We start from the raw sequence: 11,637 nt of genomic DNA, 5'->3' as shown, positions 1-11,637 counted from the left end.
ACCTGTGCTCTGTACTTCCGGTATACTCGAGTATTGATTACTTTGAGTATACTCGATTGTTTCGTTGTATTGGCAAATTAATCGATCAGTTCAAACGACTCGGAACAAAACTCTAGTGTAAACATATGAAGCAATACGAATTTACGAATAATAATAATAGATTTCAACGGACGAGATAATTGTTCGACCAATGACTCGAACCCGAGAAACATCTCTCTGAGGGCGAGCGATCTTCCGATTTACTTAACCGAGAAGCTACTTGATCTTTTTATTTTATACTCCTTAATTTAACGCTGAATTGAACACAGCTTATTCCAGTGTTTGTTGTTTTACAGACGCAGTGCAACATAAATGTTTTGGTTAATATCCATTGGTAAAGAATTGATATGACAAACTTATATCTCGAATCGGAAGCCCCAAATGGCTACTAAAAGTCCCGAGTATGATTATATACTCGTATAGTAGCAATCATCTCTAATATTGTTTAATTACCGGCAATTACAATACCACCGAGAAACATTGAGCTTGACGACATGATAGCCCAAACTACTGGGAAAGTCAATGTCTGTTAAATAGCACAATGAGTAAGACATTCACACAGATTATCCCGAAACGAACATTTTATATTAAACGCCATTAATTTTTAAAAAATTAATTAATATCGATATTTTTTTTTTCAATGATGCTATATATATGTAGGTAAATACGTTTGATGACGCTAATATTTTATATTTGGAGAACGAATTATTTGAACAACAATAAGCAAAAGAAGTTGCTTAAAAATCCATGTGCGTTAAAATAAACTTTAATTAATGCGCACATGATTTCTTTGCTTTACGTTTGGTAGAATAAACGGACAAGTATACACAACAGATGATAATTGTAAATTACACACTTAACAAGCAGTATGCGAGAACACAATATATACAGAAAACTTATAGAAACTAAAAAGTATGCATTTTGAAACATAAAACAATGGATATGTAAAACATAATCAAGGTATTTTCACTTCCTAATTACACATGCGTTCCTTATGAAAATGGCATACACAAATCTTAAACGATGTAAACGATGTTTACAGTTGCGGTTGCTAATAGAGAAACTCTTACAGGTGTATGCGTATAATGACTTACACATGCAATTGTTTGTTTTGCTTTCTGTGACCTACCTGTCTCCCAGGGTTATATCTATTAAAACTTCTCATATTACTGCTTATGTCGGCTACATGTTTCCTCCTATAGCAATTAATGTTATTAAGTCGTAAAGGAATTTACTACTACTACTACTACTACTACTACTACTACTACTACTACTACTACTACTACTACTACTACTACTACTACTACTACTACGACTACTATCTACTACTACTATTACTACCTTACTACTACTACTACTACTACTACTACTACTACTACTACTACTACTACTACTACTACTACTACTACTACTACTACTACTACTACTACTACTACTATTACTACTACTATTACCACTACTACTACTACTACTACTACTACTACTTCTACTACTACTACTACTACTACTACTACATGTACTACTACTACTACTACTACTACTACTACTACTACTACTACTACTACTACTACTACTACTACTACTACTGCTACTACTACTAACACTACTTCTTCTTACTTTCGGTTCATTTAGTGCTTCATTATAACTGAACGCTGAGACCTTTAACAATTGATTTCCATTATTGACAATAAGACAAGTATGTTCATATTGCGTTTGGCATCGTATTGTGTCATTTGATCGTCAATGAATGTCAATGACCCTATCGTTATAACATCGTAAATAACTTTGTATGGTGATTTGTACATGTACACTAATGTTATAGCGAGCTAGAGAGTAATCCCCATTCAACAAATAGCGTTAAGACAATTCAGGGATGCTTCTATAAAATTATATAAGCACTAAGTGAAGTTTATCAGTGGTTTACTTTATGTTAAAGGATTGTCGTGCTTTATTAAATAATTAAATATCATACAGAGAAAATCGACAATTTACGACACTATTCTATTAACTGATCTTACATTGTGTTTTATATTTATCCTGAATGCGTTTTTTATTTAATAACCGCTGTGTTTTGGCTTGTGTAACGAAATATCCACAAGGAACTAAAAAATTCAGCATATACATTTTTATAATAATAGCAGAATAATTAATTATAGACGAGAAAAGAGCTTGAAGAGAAACATATACTGAGAACATATTTAACAATTGCATGGTTTCGTTACTGTAGTTTGCGGACAACATTATATCGGGTATTTGGCAGGTTGTAGTGAATTGTAGCTATAAGTGCGCAAGTATGACGCAAACCGTGTTTGATTGTTTGCAAAACCAATGTCGATCAAATGATTGCGAGTAAATTGCTAATGTTGACAGCGATTAGCTGCTGGTTTAATATAACCACATCAAGCACAGTAACCAATGTAATCTAAATGTATGTGAGTGTGTTTCGTTGTTTGTTATCTACTGCGATATTATTGCAATAACATAAAGTATTCAGTTTACCGTGGTGTACATGGGGACTTTTTGTGATACAGTGCTGTCCATTTACCATCGTCTGTAAGTCCGTACATGCTTGTTTTCGTGCGTTAATATTTATATTAAATTAACAATTGAGATTGATGTTTGAAAACAAAGAATAAATGCTACTGACACTAATAAGCAATAATTGTATGTATTTTGTATGTTTGTAATGCAATTTTCGTTTTGTAAATTAACGAGACGATCTGCAAGCAAACTCGTTATTAAACGATTTCTCAAAGCATACAAACCGGATAACATGTGTAATTCAAGAAAGCGCACGCAAGGCCAGTCGTTTTACCTTGACATATGACGGAAACGTCCGAAATACAAATAATTGATGTCAGATTTCTGACGTGCATGCGATACCATCACGTGATTCTTGACTTACACATACGTTTGTAAGGCGATCAATCCGCACTTATTCAGTTTGCTACAGTGAATGCACGTGGGATCCATGTTATACTCATACTGCATACAATGTATTCAAGTTATTGCTATTTTTTCTTCCATAATTGAGACTTTCATATAAAAAAGCGAAGTAAAGAATGTGCGTTAAGTGTTATCCCGAATAAGCCTATGATGACTGCACAGGCGAATCAATGACGTCAATTTCCGCTACTGTTTTTTTTTTTCGTTTAAAGGGGCCTTTTCACAGATTTTGGCATTTTTTTAACTTATTCATTAAATGCTTTATATTGATAAATGTAAACATTGGATCGTAAAAGCTCCAGTAAAAAATCAAGAAAAAAAAATAAAAAAGGAAAAGAACATTGCCCGTAGAAGGTTTCGAACCAGTGACCCCTGGAGTCCTGCCAGAGTCCTGAAGTAAAAACGCTTTAGCCTACTGAGCTATTCCGCCGAGTACACATTGTTGACGTATTTTATACATTATATAAGCAATCTTCGTAGTTTCACAAAATTTAACGACAAAAACAGAACTCTCCAAATTATTCAATCGTTTCGCGTTGCAACGCTTTATAATTTTTAGGTTTTAAAATCGTCAAAAGATGCATATAATGGCTATATTAGAGCATGGTTAATGTTCAGTATTACTGTTTCCTCACAAATATCATAACTGAAACGAAAACTTACGAATCTGAAACAATTTTTTTCAAGTTTGTTAATTTACCAAAGCGTGAAAAGATCCCTTTAAAGGAACTATGTTAGCGAAATCTAGTTTATGCGGAAAGTGTCGTCCCTGACAAGCGTGTATGGACTGCAAACAAGCGAATCTGTGATGACTATAAACGCGCAAGCATGAAACTTCCTTTTCCTTAACGCTCATATATAAATATACATCGATCATTCTTAATGTTTCACATATATATATATTACTGACGTCAGCCGAAAAACATACATAATTTCTTATTCTAGTTAATTGCATCACTTGTCATATAAGTATAGCCGACAGACAGACAGACAGACAGGCAGGCAGACAGGCAGACAGACAGGCAGGCAGGCAGACAGACAGACAGACAGACAGACAGACAGACAGACAGACAGACAGACAGACAGACAGACAGACAGACAGACAGACAGACAGACAGACAGACAGACAGACAGACAGACAGACAGACAGACAGACAGAAAGACAGACAGACAGACAGACAGACAGACAGACAGACAGACAGACAGACAGACAGACAGACAGACAGACAGACAGACAGAAGACAGACAGACAGACAGACAGACAGACAGTTTATTCATACATTTACACAAGTACATCGTCGTCTTACTCAAATATACACATTATTTTACGCCACGTAATTAAGTATAACAACATGTATTACACTACAAAACACAAAATGGTCATTTAAGAATACAAATATAAATAAACACAATCAATTTCAAGAATACGTAAATTATATCAAAGCAGTAAAGGAATTTTTATACAGCATTCTTTAGATTCGTATTTTTCATAATAGAAACTTCTTTCATATATTTACATACATTTTAAATTACTGGTTTGTCACATGAAACTAATTACATTTGAAATTAATATGCATATGGGTGTAATGACTTCCGTGTGATGAAAAGAGCAATCATCTCGTGGGTTTAGTCAACATTTTCGCTCGGCTTCAACCAATCAGAGCGGTCTCGTTGTATACCAAACAGTGCTTTTGTATTCGCAAACACGGTTGAAATAAAAGTTATGCATTCAAATTGATAGAATAAGTACATTTAAACCCGAAAACACTATGGTAAAATGAAACGCATACTTAAGTTAAGAATTGTCGAATATAGAAACGGAATATTAATGGTAGTTTTCATAAATTTTCGAATATATATCTTAAGTTCAATATCACATCACTTTACAATTTACGGAAACATCTTTTGTTTCCCAACAAAGGCACGAATCCAATTCCCTGATGAACTGATGAATTGATGAATTGTGTGGAAAAGCAACTTTAGATGTCTCCCACAGGTCGACAGTGACGTTGTTTATAGGTTACAGTGTCAATGCGCTACGAGTGATACCATATGTCATCTTTTTGTATAGGGGCGATACGCTTTGGCATACTTTATTAATTTATTAAATACGGAAGTGTTAGGTGTCGGAATGTCTCGCCACACATCTGAGTTTCACGAATATCAATCTGGTTATAAATTAAATTAATACTTTAGTTAGAAACACAATCGATCAGCACGCGCTCAACACGTAAACGAAGTGAGATTTGGGTTCTGCTGAGTCGTTCTGCGGGAAAATTGGTCTTAACGCATTTGCGTAAAGTGCCGCCCCATTATTACCTGTGCAGTCCGCACAGGCTAATCAATGACACAATTTCCCTTTAAAATTTATTTTCGCATAGAGAATACGTTTTGAACGAAAAATAGCTTATATTGGAAAGTGTCAAAAATGAGCCTGTGTAGACTTCACAGGCTAGCATTGGATAATATTTAACGCAAATGCATTAAGCCCCGTGTTCCTTGAGCGATGCTCAATTATATTGAAACATTGACATTCTACCAGTGTTACTATATTACACAATTAATTCAAATACATGAACGAAACAATGACTAAATGCAGAGTACACAAACTAGTATGTGTCACATTAGATGATGATTATTTTTAAGGATGTTCGATACTAAATTCCTCATAAAAAGCATATGGAATGAGAGTTTAGCACTTGTATTTGGCTATAAACTTCTCAACTATATCGGAATAATGAACATCAGAAACCGAATCCGAAGATAAAAGCTTGTAAGCTCCCGTAGTCCTTGATTTATTATATCATGTAATATTTACCAGAGCAACAGAATTACAATATAACACGATTAAGTGAATACATTATCGTTTTAAATAAAATTTGTGTTCTTCCATCACAACGCTTATTCGCCGACTAGCCATATACTCAAAGAGACTGTGGTGTGTTTACTTGAATAATGGTTCCCAGAGGAACGGGTTGAAAGTTTTACATTTCAGACTGTCAAGGAGATCAGTAACTGGATAATCAAACAATATAGTGCATCAAGCATTTCTTGTTGCGCCATTATTCGTTACAGTATGTAAATATGTACGTGTAAAAGATGAAATTTGCATGTTCCAATTCAAATTAAGTATTGACCATCGATGTTTTGAATATGTTTTCAGCACATTTCAGACTCAATACAATGTTCAGTATATTATCATTAGTCAATATTTAAGAATATTTGCGAATAACATTATACAAACAGCATTGTGTGATAAGTGACATCGTATACTTGTTTTACTGTAAAGCAACAATAAGTAAGAATATATAAAAGGACATCCTTCTTTTACGATTAAGATACTTTGTTGACATTATTTAAACATGCCTAGATAATCTTGGAGTACACTTTATGCGTATGTGTTAATTAAAGTTTTCCTACAATATTTTGTATTGTTTGTAGTCCAAATTTGCCAAATCAAATGCAATTGCATTCAAGTTTGTTTTCTTCATATTTCTTCATGTGTTTTTCATCCACCCATTAATTACTTTAACCTTGTTTCATGCAACTAGCACAACTATTAAGAACAATGTTGATGTATTATATCACGTATGTACTATAATCATTTTACAATAATAATAGAAATACACCATTAATATCGTGTACACTTACCGAAACCGTGTAACTTTACCGCGAAACAACTGAAACAATCGCGAACAGGAGCAGTAATGAAACATATGGATGTACTATTGGCATGGCACGGTGAAAAATTACTTGTTAATGGAAAACATGACTCGCTGTCATCACACAGTAATTTTCTTCCGTAACCCTGACATGTTTTCTCTTCTGATCAGTTTTTCTTACGCATTCGGTGAAGACGACGAATCCCTGACTGTAACAGTAAACAAGTTCAGTCTATGGGCACATCTGAAACATAAAAACGTGTGCCGTTCACTAAGAGATAATACTTAACACACAAAAAACTAGGAAGCTGATTACAATTATTAACATATTGAGATTCCTTAATTCTCTATTGTTTCCAACGATAACTTAGATTTTTATACGAATGCTATCACTTAATACATGTCTTCCTTGTGTTTTTTTCCGATTGCACTCATACTTAAAATCTTTAAAACTTTATAACAGGTCAAAATTGGGGGCGGTTCTTTCGGCGTGGAACTGTGTTTAAGAACGTACCGTATCCTTCCGTTTTGTTCCACGCAAATGTGTTTTTACTGTAACGCCGGTTTCGCAATAAGTGTATGCTTTTTCGGACGCTTCTAAAAATACAATAATCAATCGACCATCATCAATAAGACCACACAAACCATTCTTTTAGCGTGATTGTAACGGCAAGCATGAGGTTTAATTCTGAAAAAAAACAGTCGATACACCCTCACAATTGGATATGCTTGTGTTGCAACTTAGACTTATCCAAAATGATAGCTTCATAAGCATTAATCAAATTGTAATTGAGCCGTCATATATTTGATACATGTCACTAACATATATTTTATATTGTATAAATTATAATCAAAATGGTACGTTTTATGTTATGCTTAACAAATAATCCCAGCACTGTTTCTATTTTAATTTCTCACACAACCACCAAAGATCTTAACTTTCATATGGTGTTAGTTAAGATAATATATTACAAAAAAATCAATTTTCTATTTGTTCACGACACTATGATACTTTTGGACAAAGTGCGGGTGGGGTGATATATATACATGAACATTGTCGTTGTTGTTGTTCGTATATTTTATTTTTATTTGACCGATTTTATTAGATAAAAAGGTTTTGATTGTTTTCCAATAGCGATTGAATAAAAAATGATGAAAATACATTTCAGACTGTCCGATTGTTGTGCAATGTATTTGAAGAAAATCTGGTATCGCGCGTGGAACACATTCATTAAATACACGTCACATAAGAGACAACGAACGTTTGCCCTGCATTTCAACCATTCTCACTAAATATTTTTTAATATTTCTGACAGACAAGTTTAACTACTAAGGACACGCCATGCAGCCACGCGTAGCATACGGAAACTTGATAAGTCCCGTATTCGTGAATGGGAGATTCCACATACTAGTACAGTATGTGTTCTTAATCAGAAATATGTCAATATTATAATGAACAGAACAATGACCCATGTACTATATGTACAATTGAGCAACTAGGCACTGATAATTATTTAATGCCATTCCAGTCGTTATTAACTGCTTTTGGAGTTAAGAATTTTAGACAGTCCAAACATCAAATGCAACACAAAACAATGCCTTTAGAGCATCACCATTAAATTGCAAATGTAGAATATTTCGAGTTTTCTGTCGAACTGTATATTAGTGTGATTGGTTCCATGCCTCGTTTCTGAACAAGTGAGATTAATATTAAACATAATTAATATATAGTATTGGCTCTAATTAGTAGTAATTGTAATGATATACATGTGTTGAATGTCATTTCGTAAAGTAAGTAATTAGGTTTAAGAAAATTCTATGCATAATCCCATTATTTAACGATAACCTTGGTCCACACATCGGAACACATGTCTATTGGATGAAATTACACTCACGTTATCCTTGACATATTAAGAGAATTCTCCAAATACCAATAATTGACGCCACATTTCTGCCTGGCATGCGATACTATCACGTGATGCTTGACTTACACTCAAGCCTGATAAGCGATCGATTCGCACGGGTTAAGTTTGTAACACTGATTACATGTTAGATCTATGTTATTCTCATATTACATACGATAAATCCACGTTATTGCTAATAAAACTATTTTCTTACATAATCGAAACTCGCCCTGTAAACGCGTGTGTTCATGCAGTCCGCACAGGCTAATCAGGAAGGTCACTTTCCGCCGAATCTGGATTTTCGTTCAGAAAAGACTTTTTAAATGAAACATACCATACACGCTGAAAGTGTTGTCGCTGATTAGCGGACTTCACATGCTAATCTGGGACGACACTTAACGCACGTGCATCAAGCCCCGTTTTCCCAAAGCGATGCTCAATGTTAGTAATAAATATATAGCAATCATATATAATGTTTCCCAAGGCAAATTCTTGAATGCAATTATATGACATAAGGAACAAATGACATGTATTTATTATTGATATCGTTAGCGTTGCGTTGTTTTTTTCAATTCTAATTCCGCGTTAATATTAACGTTGGCCAAACAACCTAAATGACATCGACCTAAAAAAGTACGATTTTCATTTTACAGAATCGCTTCAAAAGTTATTGTGCAAGGTGTGTGGTCTTTCTTTTTTACAAAATGTTACTGGCTGTTGACTGTAACTGTGACACACGCATGTTTCTCAGTTGATTCCTCATGCTAGTTAATTGCATCACATGTTAGAATGGAACCTTCATGTAAAAAAGTCGATACAATATCCATTAACGATATATTACAAGTCCATCATATGTATTGTTATGTATTAGTATATTCCTTATCTCATGTTTCTCATTCAGTGTTTCTTTCGTCACAAAACAATTGATTTGTATGACTTACATGTACTTAAATACGAACGAATCTCAGTAATTTTTCAACACTATCTATCGGCTTCAACATAGCAAATGAACGTTTCTCTGGATACAAAACTGTGTTGTCTATTCCCAAACACGAATGACAATAAAACTTATACATGGATTCCACTTAATACGAAATATGTTAAAGAAATCATACATTTCGTTAAGGAATGATATAGTATACAAACGGCATTGTGTGTGTGAAAACGTTCGAGAATATTTATATTGATTTTTTTATGGATTATGTATACATATAAAATTAATTATACTCCCAAATGTTGAAAATGGCCTTTTGCGTAGGTTACAGTTTCATGTCGCAAGCAGTGATATTGCATGCCTGTTGTTTAAAAGGATGATGCGCATTTTCTTCCTGTACAAAAGAAGTTAAATGCCGGATCGAAATGCTACATCTGATTTTCATGTAATACATTTTGACCACGTAAGCATTTTTGAAACGCGCTCTGAGTTAAGCACGCCATCCAAGGAAGATTCAACGCGAAGCGATTAAAAACGTCAACCAAGGGAGATTAAGGCCCTGTATGGGAAGCAATAAAAAAAGGTCATCCAAAGGAGATACAAGCGTTTCATGCGAAGAAATTAAAATTTTAACCAAGGGAGATTCAAGTGGCTGTACGCGAAGCAATTAAAAAGATCGTAATTTCCAATACTAAGTATGCATAAACATTCTACCATCATAACTTGAACAAATTTGATGAAAATAACAAATAGTGACCGAATGCTTAAGAATGTTTTATGAATTTCGGTAATAATTGACACCAGACACCTTATCAAAAGAGATATTATTGTAAGCAAACGTTAGTCGTGTATTTAAAGTCAAGTGGCCGATGGCTAATAATATACAAGACAAATGATATAAGGCGATATTTAACCTTCAGCAAATAATACAAACTGGGTCACCGTTTAGAAATGGTCCATTCCAAGCGTTTTGGTCTAGTATGGTTAAAATGCAGCCCGGACCTCAAACTTAGTTACACAAACATTAATCACAAAGCACATACGTGTATATTGACTTTCACCACATTACATCAAAATTTTACGCAAAAAGCAGTAAGGAAAATACTATTTTATTGTATTGCACTTTAAAGCGAGATTATACGATTTTTATATGTGTTGAAATGTAATATATTGATACAAATATTCTATAATAACACACAATATGCAAGAAAAATGATACATTTAAGACGAATTTCATAAAATGCAGCAAATACAAATTAGCGCCCCGAGCCGAATGTGACGATGATTCGTACATATTTTCCTACAATAACCGATGCATTCGTCTTTTTAGTAAGTGTTCGTGTATCGTATGATTCGATATCACTGCAGGAATTTCAAATAAACCGTTAAACTAAATTAAGATTCACATCGTACATGCATAGTATACATGCTTGCGAATTTGGCTGTACAGCCCTTTTCGATTTCATAATTAAATATCTGGCTTATTTAGCATTTTTCGACACATGTTCTTCTTAACTTTTATTTTAGTTTATATTGAAATATATGTATAACAAGTTTTTTACACATTTTGTATTGATTAATAAATATTTGACAAGATCCTATATACCCACTTAAATTACTCAAAAACGTAATAGCACCATGAGCTTCAGAATTACAACTGTGCGAGACACAATAAAATGAATATATGACCGTTTTAAGTAAACGTGTGCTCATCAAGTACTACGCGAATACGCCGACTGGCTCTGTTTTAAAACAACAGCTGTCAGAAACATGAATTCCGAAAAAACGGCCTTTAAGATCCCAGATATTACAATCGATAACTATGCCTCAAACCTCGTCTTGCGTCTAGAATCTTGCCACTTTTGTAAGCAATAAATTGTTTAAGTCTATTTTAGTAATCGACATTTAATAATTGAAAACAAAAGTGTGAACACGTTGTGCATTATTAAAATATTTGCGTGGGTATGCTTTTGTGTAAAATGATTGATTTTGTCTGACTTTCATAACAGCCAAACACTATTGACAAATTCTTGCAAGCGAATACTTTTTTTTATTTTACAGCAACAATCAGTACGAATATTAAAGTAAATTTGCGTTTAACAATAAAATACGCTATTTGCAGCGTTTTAATATGCCTTTACACCAAATTGTC

The sequence above is a fragment of the Dreissena polymorpha genome, chromosome 8 (genome assembly GCF_020536995.1).
Source record: "Dreissena polymorpha isolate Duluth1 chromosome 8, UMN_Dpol_1.0, whole genome shotgun sequence".
NCBI classification, from domain to species: domain Eukaryota; kingdom Metazoa; phylum Mollusca; class Bivalvia; order Myida; family Dreissenidae; genus Dreissena; species Dreissena polymorpha.
The sequence above is the reverse complement of the archived record's forward strand: the minus strand, read 5'-3'. Positions refer to the sequence as shown.